Genomic DNA, 11250 nt, shown 5'->3' on the forward strand with positions numbered 1-11250 from the left:
AAATAAATAAATAAATAAATAAATAAATAAATAAAATTTTTAAAAAATCAGTAGAGTGATTATCCTTGGCAGAGAGGACATGAAAGAACTTGAAGGGAATGTCAGAGAGGTTTCTGAAGTTCTTCCAGTGTTCATTTTTATTGAGTGATGTGGTCCTTTTGTGAATGTCCATATTGTTATTCACTTATAATTACTGTATCTCTTTTTCTGAATGGCATAATACAACTAAAGTTATTAAAATGTATACATTTATAAAAGTTGAAAACTGTCAAAACTGGCCCAAACATCTAGGGATGTAGTTCAGTCGCACAGCGCCTGCCTGGCAAGTGCAAGATCCTGAGCTTGATTCTCAGTTTAAAAACAAACAAACAAACAAACAAAACCTGACTCAAAAAGGAGAACATTTGACTATAATATATATATATATATATATAATATTTTAAATATTCCTTCTTAAAAAAGCTTCTGTTCAAATGGTTTCATTGATAATTTTTACCAGAATGACTAAAGAACAATTAATAGCAATTTTTCACAGGGTTTTTCAAAAAATAAAAGAGGAAGGTGCTCTTTCCCACTCTTTCATTGAGGCCCAAAAACCAAAGCCACAAAGATATCATAAAAAATGATATACTAATTTCCCTAAGAATACAGGTACAGAAATCCTTAACAAAGTGCTAGCAAACTGAATTTCATAACATTAAAAATATTATACATAATGACTAAGTTGGATTCATCTCAGAAAGGTAAGATTGGTTTAATACAAAAATCTCAGAAATGCAAGATTTATTTTATATAAAAATTGATTTACACAGGGCATCATATTAGTAGTATAATTTTGAGACAGGGTCTCACTTTGTTGCTAAATTGCCTAGGCTGGGCTCAAACTTGCAATCCTTCTGCCTCAAAATATGAGAGTGCTGGAATTACAGGAATTTGCCATCACACCCAGCATGACTTTTTTCTTTGTCTCAGTGGTTATTTAAGAATATTGTTTTCTTCCTATATATTTGTGAACTTCTTACATTTCCTTCTGTTATTAAATTCCCATTTCATTATGTTGCTATTATAGAGCATATTTTATATAATGTCATCCCTTTTAAATTTATTGAGACTTGTTTCATGATCTAACATATGGTTTATCCTGGAAAATGTTTTGTGTGGACTTGATGAGAATACATATCCCCTTGTTGAGTGGAGTGTTTTATAGATGTCTCTCTGGTGTATTTGGTTAATATTATTATTCAAATTTTCTACTTTCTCCATAACTGTCTCTGTATTGCTTTTCTATTCATTACTGAAAGTGGTATATTTAAGTCTCCAACTACTATTCTCAATTCTGACTACTTTTGCTTTGTGTTTTTGGGGACTCTATTATTAGGTCCATATATTTTTTAAATTGTTAGAGTTTGTTGATGGATTGACCCTTTTAGCAATACAATGTACTATATGCTTTGTTGTCTCTAGTAAAACTTTAGTCTTGAACACTATTTTTGTCTAATATTAATATAGCTTTCTAGCTCTCTTTCAGAAAACACAAAGTTAGCATATACTCTTTTTTTCTTGGTTTCTTTGAATTAGGGTCTTGCCATGCATTTAAGGCTGACCTTGAATTCACTATATAGCTGAGGCTGGCTCGAACTCATAGTGATTCTCTTGCCTCAGCCTCCCAAGCGCTGGGATTACAGGTGCTGCACCAGCACGCCCAGTCTTAGTCGCTGTCTCGGTACACCCTGGAAGTGGGGCCAGCATGGCATGCCAAGGATCGACCCTGTCCCTGCATCTGCCTAAGCAGGCACTTTAGTCTGCTGAGCTATCTGGCCAGCTGAATGATATTTTTTAAAGTAATTCTGCCAACTTTTGCCCTTTATTTTCAGGGTTTAAGCTATTTGTATTTAATGTAATTTATGTAGTCTGATTTATAACATTCTATTACCTGTATTCAATGACTTATGTCCTCTTTGGTCCTCTATTCCACCATAACTAACTTCTTTTGAATTGAACAAATGTTTTCTACTTTCCCATTTTAATTCTCTTGGCATTTCTTATAGTACAGGTTAGTATTTCTTACTGGTAATTAGTATTAACAACTAAATTTATAAAAATAATTTTTGACTGTCTGAAATTGTTTATTAGGTTATGAATTTTACAAACATCACATATTATTAGCGGTAACAGTGGAACTGGAGAGTATTCTGCCTTCTCCAAGCTGCACAGTGAAAACCACCAATAGTGTGATGGACCTTGTGGCCCTTTCCAAAGCCAGGACTCTTGTGGCCTGAAGATGTCAGCCCACGCATCTTACTGTGCTTATGGACTGGTTTGGTGATCCATTGGGTGTCAGGATTTCTTCTGATGGCTTTGTGAAATGGATCAATAAGGATTACCTCAAAGAATTTGTATGTGGAAACTTCACCAGCCCAATAAGAGTTTAGAACTCCTAGAGCCCTACAGTGGCATCCAGCTCACTCCCCAACAACAGACTGAAGGCTTTGCACAAACTTCAGCTGGTTAACACCGTGATGGACAGGCTTCCTGTAAGTCACTCCCTTAAGAACTGGATGTCTGCGGCCACCGTGGCGCACACGAATCCTGTATATGACATACCCTTGCTTAGCCTTATATCCCAGTGTGCGAGTTTTGTCCAGCTGCATGAGGCGAGGGGCCCTGTGGAGCGCTGAGAGCTGGCAGTATTGCAGCAGCGGACCCGCAGCAGAAAGCGCATCACATAGGACTGCTTCTTCCTCCACAGCTCCTGGATGTACTTGTACGCACTCATCTTGGCTTACCTGATGGCCTCCACCAGATGAGAAGAAGCCTTTCTCCCACAATTCCTTTTCGGATCCTCCCCCACTCCTGCGAACCATTTTCCAATATAAAAATTAATTTTAATATCAACTTAATTTTAACAGTATTTAGAAGTTTTGTTCCCTTTTCCTTTACTTACTTTTCCATATTTTGCAGTTGATAGTATCAAATAAGCCACATATTTACATATGAACATTATGTGTAAGCTGATATGCTTGAAGAGACCTCACAGATTTCTGAGGTCCTGTTCCTTTTTCTTCACTTTTTTAATTTTGTTCCCCAGACCAAATCATCTCAACTGACCTACTTTAAAGCTATCTGCTTCTTTATTCTACCAGTAAAAATCTTTAGCTGTACCTCTACATAGAAATTCTTTTCTTCAGTTAAAGTAATATCCAACTCTACAATTTAGAATTGTTTCTCATTTATAGTCTCTTTCCGTTGATGTTATTTTGTCCTCACACTTTCTTTCAGTTTCTTAGATATTTTCTTTAGTTTGTAACTCAGTAGCCCTTTTAATGTCTATTGAGTCCAATAGCTAAACTTGAAGGGGCAGTTTCTATTGATTTATTTTTACCAGTATGTGTGGGCCTGTCTCATAACTTTATTTGCCTATCTCATAACTTTGATTTGAAAACTGCATTTTAAATAATACAATATGGAATTCTGAGAATCAGATTTTTCTCCTCCCCAGGGTTTGCTATTGTTTCAGCTGTTTTTGCTGCTGCTGTTTTATAGATTTAGTATTTTTTCTCAGCCAATTCTGTAATGTATTGCATGGGCATGTTCTGAAATCTCTGCATGGTTACAGTAGTAATCAGCTAATGTACCGGACATAGATTCATTCAACTATCTGGAAATAGTGTGACCAAGCCTTTGCCAAGAGATTCTGAGTGTGTTTGAGCATGCCTGCAACATTCTACCAAGCAGTTCATAACTCTGCCTTCAACTTTACTTCTTGCTTGCAGAGATTTAAATCAAGCAAGTTGTGAGAGGTCGGGAACTTTCCACATAATTCTTTGCCATGCACACAGCTCTGCATGTGAACATGGCCTTCCAGAGGTCCAGGAATACGTTATATTATTTTAAGTCTTCCTATGAAATTTCATTCCTTACTTCTTCAGTTCAATTTTTTTGCCCAGATTATTATCAGCTCCTTGTGAACAGCCCTCCTGCTAATGGGTACCACTGAAAAGTTTTACAATTATCACTGAATGCTTTCAACAGATGGTCTGGGGATAGGGATATTAATACATTGCAAGCACTGAATCAAATCAAATAACTTAAAACTCTGAGAAAGGAACTTTCCAGGAAACCTCCAGGCATGTCAACTAGTCATAATTTTCAGGGGAATAATCTTTGGGGAGAACTTGAAGTACCTTCTTTTTTTAGCAACTGGTGGATTTCAAAAGTATCACAGAGATGAGAAGAATGGAGTGAGATTAGGTCACATTGTAATAGCACAAAAATCACTGTTCTTATGGGATTCAATTATTTTTCTTCACTAAATGGTCCTTGTATAGTTTTCAGCTTTTGTTCATTTATAATGTTCTTAAAAAGTTGATTGTGTCAATTGTTGTCAGGGTCCTTCTTACTTTTACAGTGGAGTTCATTATCTTATCACATCTGCCTATAATTGAGGACCACTTCACATGGATGGTATGTTGACCCCATCTGAAACTACTACAAAATTTAAAATTATCCACTATTGATGAATGCCTAGTGTTGGGAAAGGCCTCACATTTTAAAGAACATACTCCTTATCTTTGAGGTTTTATTGTCTACCATCTTGAATGCAGAAGCGTAGTACAAGTTACATTCCTTGCCTTGGGTAGGTTGAATGTCTGCAACAACATGAAGTAATATGCAGTGATGTGAAGTACTATGAAGTGAACAAAATGCATGTTCTTTTGCTCTAGGCAAGAAAATACTTTCTATCTTGATTGAATAAAAAGAAAGGAAGCACAGGTATTGAGAAATAACTTAGTGAGCAAATCACTTGCTTAGTGTTCACAAGGCCCTAAATTTAATCCACAATACCAGCCCACCCCCCCAAAAAAAAGTAAAGAAAGGAGGCAGGCCAGCTACCAGAATATTTATCAATATGCTTCACAGGAGCCATTTTAGCATGTAATACCTAAAAGAACCAAAATCAGAGAGAACTTTCCCCATTTCCCCCAATAATGTGTCACAACATCTATATCTTTCTTCACAGATTTCGAAGTTGGCTGAGAAGAAATGAAATTTAAAAAGAAAAGACCCTTACGTATACTCCTTACGTGGGTATGGTCCAGCAGTTGGCCTAGAACTGTGTGTAATTGTAAGCCAGAGAACTTTGAACTTCTTAATGTGAAGGAGAAAAATTATGAGGGGGTATGTGTCAGGATCTGAAGGTACTCAGACGACTTTCTCTGAGGAGTAGAAGATTTGCTGTTCTGTGCCTAGAAACCAAATGTTAAAAGTCCAACAACATAAATTTTAAAAATATCTAATCAAAAAATATTTCACAAAGTTAAGAGCTTGTGAGAGAAGGGTAAGAGAATGGGAAAGAAAAACAAGTTATACCATATACAGGTACAAATTTCCATGATTAATGTGATCATTATGTATATCCAAAATTTACCAATAAAATCTGATTAAAAAATGTGAGAGCTTAATCTTATTTCTGGACAATGTATTCTCACTTAAGAAATAGACAGTATCAAGATCCAGCCTACCATGCAATTGCAAGGACAGTGACAAGGGCAGATGACCAGCTGAGCTCCAGAGGAATTCGTTGACCTCAGAACAATAAAAAAAAATAGACTCCCATAGAATCTTAGTGCTTCTAGTTCTCTCTTTTCTCTTCTGAATAGAAAATCTGAATTTTCATATCATGAGAATCTATCATTTGAAATCTTCTGAGAACTATTGTGTGTGTGTGTGTGTGTGTGTGTGTGTGTGTGTTACTTGGATTTGAAGTCAGAGCCTTGCACATGATAGGACAGTGCTCTATTACTGAGCAACATCCCCAGCCGATTTTTGTTGTTGCTCATTTTCTGTTTTGGTTAGTTGCTTGCTTGCTTGGTTGGCTGGTTTTGAGAGACTTGATCTTGGCACCAGAACCATAATAGTAGCAAGATTTTCAAGGTAAACTTCTGGTAGGTATGACTGGATGCTTGTTTTATCTTTTTTTTTTTTTTTTTTTTTTTGGTGGAACTAGGGGATTGAACTCAGGCCCTTGTGCTTGCCAGGGAAGCACTTATTCCACTGAGCCATCTCCCCGGCCCGCCTGGATGCTTGTTTTAAATTAGCCTAGAAGTATGATTGTGTCCTGCATCTGAAAGTCTATAAAGGTTTCATGCAAGTAAATTATAATATATATTTGCAGGATTTTGTCAGTTTTCCTTTAAGTAATTCCATATGTTAGGGTTCATAAAAGTCATGACTAAATGGGAGAAAATACATTTTACCCACAGCAGAATGTCCTGAGTCTAAGGAATAGTATATGTCCTTATAAAAATTAATGGAGTAGGCTTCTTTATTTTTTTACATTTGTCTCTGTATTTTCTTTTATTTCCTTGCTAAAGTCAATTTTGTGTGTTGTACTTACACAAGAAAAGCCTGTAATCTCCCTACACATGAAAATAAACTAGCCAAGTACAATAACCTACTTGCAATGTAATCCTTTGTGTGTCTGAATTTTGTGGGAATGTTTTTGGAAATTAATTGGTCATAGGAATCTATGATTTGCATACACTATAAATATATCTAATCCAAACAAAAAGATATACCATCAAAGTTAGAAGAAGAATATATATTTGAAATAGATGAAAGAGCAGAGTTTTTAAAATTATTTTTAATAATTTTATTGAGAAACAAATAGCAATGAGACAGTTTCAAAACCGATTAGTAGGACAGTTTCAATAATTAATACATTGCATATTGTTGTCTTCTTAGTGTCTATCCATAGTACAAGATGCAGATATGATATCCTGTCCAAACACTATTAGTACAAATCTTTCTATTCATTGAATTAAGAGAAAGCAGCTGTATAACTATCCTATTTTTTATGTAATACAGATCAGTTGTTTATTTAAATCAACATTTTAACAGTTTATATTCATAGACTGCATTATTCAAAAATGATTAGATATCATTTTTACTATAATGTGCATCATGCCAACTTGTTAGCTGTACAGTATTGAATACATAAACATTTACTGAGCCCATGATTACATCTGCAGCCTCACAAGGTTCTTTTCCTCGAACCAGCTTATTTAAATATTACTGTGTGCTGTAAATTTATTCATGTAAAATGTACTATTTGATACTGTGCACTCTAAAATCACTATCTCCAACCCAGAATCTAATCAAACACTTTCATATTTCCTGTTTCCCTTATAGATTTGCTGATCTTTGTCATTTCATAGAAATGGAAAAATGCTACATAAATATGTACAATTAAATAGTAGCTTTGTTTTGAAATACTGATATATTTTGTGTAAATTTCTATGAACTTGAAGTAGTCAAAACGTTTGCTTTTGGTTTTTGGTACAAGGTCTGTCTATGTGCTAAGACTGGACTTCAACTCACTGACTTGAACTCATTGAGCAGCCCAGACTGGTCTTGAATTCATGATGATCCTTCTTCCTCAGGCTCCCAAATGCAGCACTATGCTCAGTAGAAGTCGATTTAAAAAAAAAAAAAAAAGAAGGCTTTGCTATCCTAATTATTTTGAATATACAGATACAAAATGGTCCTTCATTTGTACCCCCTTTTTTTGTTTAGTTTTGTCAGAAATGGGTATTCCTTTGCCATTTAAGTATTGTAAGTACGTGAATTCTGCAAAATAATCCAATATAGTCCAGTAATTCATAATGGTAGTGGGTTTTCCGTAGGAGTGGGAATGTCAGAAGTTGTTGACTTGAGCCTTTTATAGCTCAGCACATTAGTATGGCTTACTTTTTATACCCCATTTTTATACTTTTCCACTGGATGGTTAAGACCAAGATAAAGCAAGACTTATATAACAAAAAATGTAACTTTTGTACCTGGCGAGGTCAGTCAAATCCCCTCAGGATTTACCCTGAAACCCTGTACAGCAGTTTGTAGATCTTTTGTCAGCGTCAGCCATGTGGATGGGTCACAGCCATTAAGAGAAGAGTTTTGACTTCTAAAGCATTCACCTGGCTTGTACAATAATAATATGAATGAGTTTGTATATGTATTTAAAATCTTGGACTGCAAATGGCCTACGAATACAAGAAGCAGAGTATAGCTGTATACTTTTGGCCTGCCCATACTCTTTATGATCACCAACTATCTGGGAAACCTGAAGAACTCTAGAGTGTATTATTTTTTCTTGTTTTCCCTTGTAAGAAGTCAGGAAATCTCATGGAGTTACCTAAATAAATTAAATTAAAATGTAAGAGATAAAAACGTTTTTACTGGTGCTGAGTCTCTTAGCTAACATATTAATTAGACAAGAACTATAGAAAACAGCCCATAAATAAAATGGAGGGGGAAAATTGCAATTTAATTATAAGCTACTTGGACAATCTAGCTTTATCAAGGCTCTAATATGAGTCATCTACATATGAATGCATAGTATTTTCCAATAAAATAGTTTAGAACATTTCTACTACTTATAAAAGGCAAAAAGTACTTGTATAAATTTCCTCCATATAAGGAGGAAATTGATCTTCTGATACTTTTTTTAAATGTATTTGGTTGTTGCCAGTCTCACTACACAGCTCTGACTCATGGTGATCCTCCTGCTTTCAGACTCCCCAGTGCTGGGATTACAGGTGTGCTCCACAACGCCCAGACTCTGGATGGCTCAGCCTATCCTGGGAGTGGGGCTGGCGCAGCATGTGGTGCTGGGGATGGAACTGCAGTCCTGCGCTTGTCTAAGCTTGCCTAAACAGGTGCTTGAGTCCACTGAACTCTCACTGGCTCTATCTTCTGATACGTTAAATGTAAGAACATAAACAAAAACTGCCAATTCAGAAACTGAAAAGTTTATGTAGTCATATACAGTAGTAGGATGTTGATTTCCAAGGATAAAAGAAAAAAATTAATAAAGGAAGCATGGTAGCTATTAGAAATCACAAAAGACAGTATTAAAAAACTTTTATGAACCAGCTGTTACTGTGAAATAAATGTAAAAGTACTAACATACTGTAGTTCCAATTCATCTAATATACCTGATCAAGATGAACCCCCTCAAAATCAGTGATTTGGTAAACTTAATTGCAGAAAAAGCTAAGTGTCTTCTCCCTGATTTTATTACAGCATTTGTCTTAATTAGTTTTGTCATTGCTGAGATAAAATATCCAACACCCACAGGTTTAGAGAGAAAAGATTTATTTAATGCACAGTTTGTAGAGGTTTCAGTGCATAATCACCTGACTCCGAGGCAGGGTGGCTGGGTAGAGGGTTATCACAGTGCAGAAACAGCCTGGCAAAGCAAGGAATGCACCAGACAGTACACAACAAACCCAAGCAACAAGCCTCTCTCTGTCCCTTAACAGGGAGAGTAGAACATGATCCTTAACCCTATCATCGCACCATGAACCACTCCAGTGTCACACCCTGCAGATCCAGGTACTTCTGAAAAACCCCCACCTATGAGAGCATGAGGTTTCAGGAGGGACATATAGACACAAGCCATAACCATATTATAACTGTAGCATTCCATTATAGAACTGTGACAATATTTTTTAAAAATTAAAGGGAAGAAAGAAAAAGTAAAAATGAAAACTTAGCTTTAGAGTTTATTTTTTCCATAATTTTATTGAGAGACAAATAGCAATGAGACAGTTTCAAATCAAATTGGCAGGACAGTTTCAATAATTAACACATTGAATACTCTCTTCCTAGTGGTTATTTGCTGTACAAGATGCGGACATGATATCCTATTTACAAACACTATTAGAACAAATCATTCTATTCATTAAGAGAATGCAACTATATATCTATCCTAACCATTTTGAATACACAGATACAAAATGGACATTCATCTGTATCCCCTTTTTTAGAGTTTATTTTTAATTGACTCATTAATATATAAATATATTTTATAGCATTTAGATTATAAAGCAATAGAAATCTTATATTGCTATGATTTTTCAGTTGTTTAAATTTTATTTATTTATTTATTTGTTACAAGGTCTCGCTACACAGTTCACACTTCAACTCTGGTCCTTATGCTTGCCAGGCAGGCACTTAGACCTCCAAGCCACCTCCCAGCCCTATTTTTAAACTAATGTTTACAATTTTAAACAATGTAGCCACCTATCACTCTGTGTGTCTGCATATGAAGTTTGAAACTATTTAACCGATTTTAAATATAGAAGCTTATGTATCATAGAGAACAGGTAACCTAAAGTAATCTTTGGATTTCTGGCTTACTTTCAACCATAAGGATGCAAAATGTTATTTACTTTTGGAATGTTTCACCCAGATGGCAGTTTTTTCCTTCACCCAATCCAAATACAATATCTTAAAGGCAGGTGTTAATTTGGGGCATTTGTGCAGGTTTTGCATACTTTGAAACTGTGTATAGGCTTAGGGTATAGCTCAGTGGCCAGAGGAAGTAGTTAGCATTCACACTGCCCTGGGAGCCATTTGCAGTGGGAAGGGAGGAAAGAGAGGGGCTGAGAGAGGGAGGCAGGAAGAGAGGGAAGAAAGGAAAGAGGAATGGCCAGTGAGTACATGAAAACATGTTCAGTATATTTGGCCATTAAAGAAATGCAAATCAAAACAAGATAGAGATTCCATCTTACTCCAGAAAAAAATGGGCATCTTAAAAAACAAAGAGCAACATATGTGTGATGTGTAGTGGTGTATACCTGTAATCACAGCGTTCAAGAAGCCAAGGCAGGAGGCTTGATATGAGTTCAGGCCAGCCTGGACCACAAGGTGAGTTCAAGGCCAGCCTGAATTGCATAGCAAAGCCCTATCTCAAAATAAATTGAGTTAAAACAGCAACAAATATTTGAGCAGTTGTAAGAGAAAAGGAAACCTTTTATGTTGTTGGTGGGAATGTAAACTAGTACTTCCACTATGGAAATCAGTATGGAGATTCCTCAGAAAACTAAAAGTAGAGATTCCATTTGATCCAGCAATACCCCTTCTGGGTATCTTACCAAAAAAGTTAAAGACAAAATATTACAGTGATGCATATATATACCCATGTTTATAGCAGCACAATTCATAATACCTTGAACCTTTTTTTTTTTTTTTTTTTTTGACAGAACCGGGAATTGAACTCAGACCCTTGCACTTGCCAGGGAAGCACTTATTCTACTGAACCATCTCTCCGGCCCTCATAATAGCTAAATCTTGGAAGCAGCCTATATGCCCAACAACATATGAGTGAATAAAATCATTATGTATACACAATGGAATACATCACAGCCATGATGGGTAAATTTAAATCATTTATAGAAAATGGATATT

At 35.8% G+C, this 11250-nt stretch overlaps 1 pseudogene; it reads right to left on the reverse strand.

The window, feature by feature from the left end:
- Window positions 1–2162: 2162 nt before the first annotated feature.
- LOC101575156 lies at window positions 2163–2776 on the reverse strand (annotated as a pseudogene).
- Between the last annotated feature and the right edge of the window lie 8474 nt (window positions 2777–11250).

This window comes from Octodon degus, unplaced genomic scaffold (assembly GCF_000260255.1).
Source record: "Octodon degus isolate 3935 unplaced genomic scaffold, OctDeg1.0 scaffold00251, whole genome shotgun sequence".
Taxonomy (NCBI): Eukaryota; Metazoa; Chordata; class Mammalia; order Rodentia; family Octodontidae; genus Octodon; species Octodon degus.